Raw genomic sequence first — 2,445 nt, forward strand, 5'->3', positions numbered from 1 at the left:
TGGTATGTTGGGAAAACAAAGTCTTCCATTTTGGTGTTTGTGTTGTGGTGTTTGTGTAACGATATATATATTGTCTGTGTAACGATATATATATTGTCTGTGTTTATGGCTGTGAGGTTGGTAGTGCTTGTGGAGTCTGTCTGAGTTGTAATTTGTGTTGGGTTTTGAGGTGGTAGTGCCTGTGAAAGTGGTTTGTTGTTGCTGGTTGTTGTGTGTGTGTATTGCTGCTGTTGGGAAGTTCAGCTTGTTTGCGCCTCCCCTTTTTTTCTGATAGTTCTTAGTTTTTTTCTTTCTCTTTTTGGGGGGCACTGTGTGCTACTCCCCAATCTTGAACTCAGTACTTGAGCAGTCCGAGTTGTTTGGGTTGGGAAGGGGAATGTTTTGTGGATCCTGGACTAGTGGGGTTTCATTTGTTGCTGGTACTGCTGTTACTATTGGTAGTGGTAGTCCCCTGGATTTTAGTGTTGAAGCCTCAATGACGGCTGGAGGCATAATTGCTGGTGGTGGTGGTGATGGTGATGGCGCCAGTGCTGCACTTGGTGCATTGACCGCTGGTCCCTGCTGCTGCTGCACCTGTTGTTGCTGTTGCTGTACTGGAGGTGGCACTGACACTGGTGTTGGTAGTAGTGCTGGCTGTTATTCCCACTCTTTCTGGGGCAAGAAACCTTGACGTAGTTCTTGTCACCACATGGGTAACACCTCGGCCTCCTGTCCTCTATGGCCATGTGTAGTTTTGTGCCGTCCGGCAGATGATTGAGTCAGGGATAAGCTCTATGCTCACTTGTTCCACTTGGATTAAGAGCTCCATCCCCTGACTCGACCAATTTTGTTGGTACAACTTGTGCACCCCCAGTATTGTGGTGGTGTCCTCTATGTCTAGGAGGACTGCCACCACCAGCCAGCATATATTTATTTCTGGTGGCACCTCCTCAATTTCTATTTTTGTTATGCGCCGATCAAGGTACATAGGCACCAGTAAAATGTTTTGACCATTTAGTGACACTATGGAATGGTGTCTTGCTTCTTGCTCCATTGCAAAATGTGCCTTCACAGTGCTGAAGCGTTTTTCTCTTGTTACATACGTTTTTATATTCCATACTTGCATAAGTATGAGTTCAAAATGCTCTTATATCGCTTGTTCTATTCGTTTTTCTGTATTTACTCATTTATAAATTAGTGTTTTTTGTCTCTAATTATATCATTTGGTGTATTTATCACTACATTGTTTCCATTTTTTATTATTAGGCCTTTTGAGGCTTTAATGTCTTCCATTGTGACATTTAACTTTTCCTTGATTTGCTTCGCTGCCAAAGTGAAACCGTTGATGCTTGGCTTGTTGCTGTTGTTGTTCGTGTTTGTGATGGTGGTGGCAGTGTCAGTGTCATTCTTTCTCTCCTACTTTCTTTCTTCTTTCCTCTCTCCCTCCTTCCTGTGCAGGAACAATAGTCGTGGTGAGGGCAGGGAAGTCTTCATTGAACTGGCTGCTCAACCTCCAGCTATCACTCCCCGACTCAGTCATCATTGTTGTTTGTTTTCGAAAATTTTTCCAAAAAGTTTTTTGAAAAAAAGTGTGTATCTAGCCCCCAAAAGGGGACGTTTTCCAACAAAATCTATCTCCCTAGGAGGACAGCTTCCCCAGAAACTGAATTCAACAACAAAAACAGGAGTTCAACAAACTCTTCACAACAAAATGACAAATATGAATTACTCCTCATGGAGCTCAAAAAACCCCCCAAAAAACACGTCTTGACATGCTGACAACAACAACAATAATAATAATAGTAATAATAATAATAATGGTTTGAAATTTTGGCACAAGGTAAGCAGTTTCCGGAAAGGTATTAAGTTGATTACAATGACCCCAGTGCTCATCTGACACTTATTTAAGCTACCCCAAAAGGATGAAAGGCAAAGTTGACCCTGGTAGAATTTAATAATAATAATAATAATAATAATAATAATAATAATAATAATAATAATAATAATAATAATAATAATAATAATAATATTTCGTATGTGTATTTCGTGTGCAAGATTCTTGATGTGGATATGTGTGTTGAAAGAAATACAATTAATCCTTGGGAGAGGCATTATGCTGGTAATAAACACACGCACTGGTTCAGTCCTTTATTAATTTATAAACAGTATTTAGTTTTTTTTGTTAAATCATTTCATTGCACTCTTGCAATCTCTTCAGTAACTTGTCTCTCCACTTCCATTTATATAAATGGAAGGACTGAACCAGTGCGTGTGTTTATTACCTCTCCTAAAGTTTAATTGTAATAATAATAATAATAATAATAATAATTATTATTATTATTATAATAACCCTTTCTATTATAGACACAAGGCTTGAAATTTTGGGGGAGGGGCAAAGTCGATCACATTGACCTCAGTGTTTCACTGGTACTTAATCTATTGACCCTGAAAGAATAAAAGGCAAAG

This window comes from Octopus bimaculoides, chromosome 14 (genome assembly GCF_001194135.2).
Source record: "Octopus bimaculoides isolate UCB-OBI-ISO-001 chromosome 14, ASM119413v2, whole genome shotgun sequence".
Classification (NCBI taxonomy): Eukaryota; Metazoa; Mollusca; class Cephalopoda; order Octopoda; family Octopodidae; genus Octopus; species Octopus bimaculoides.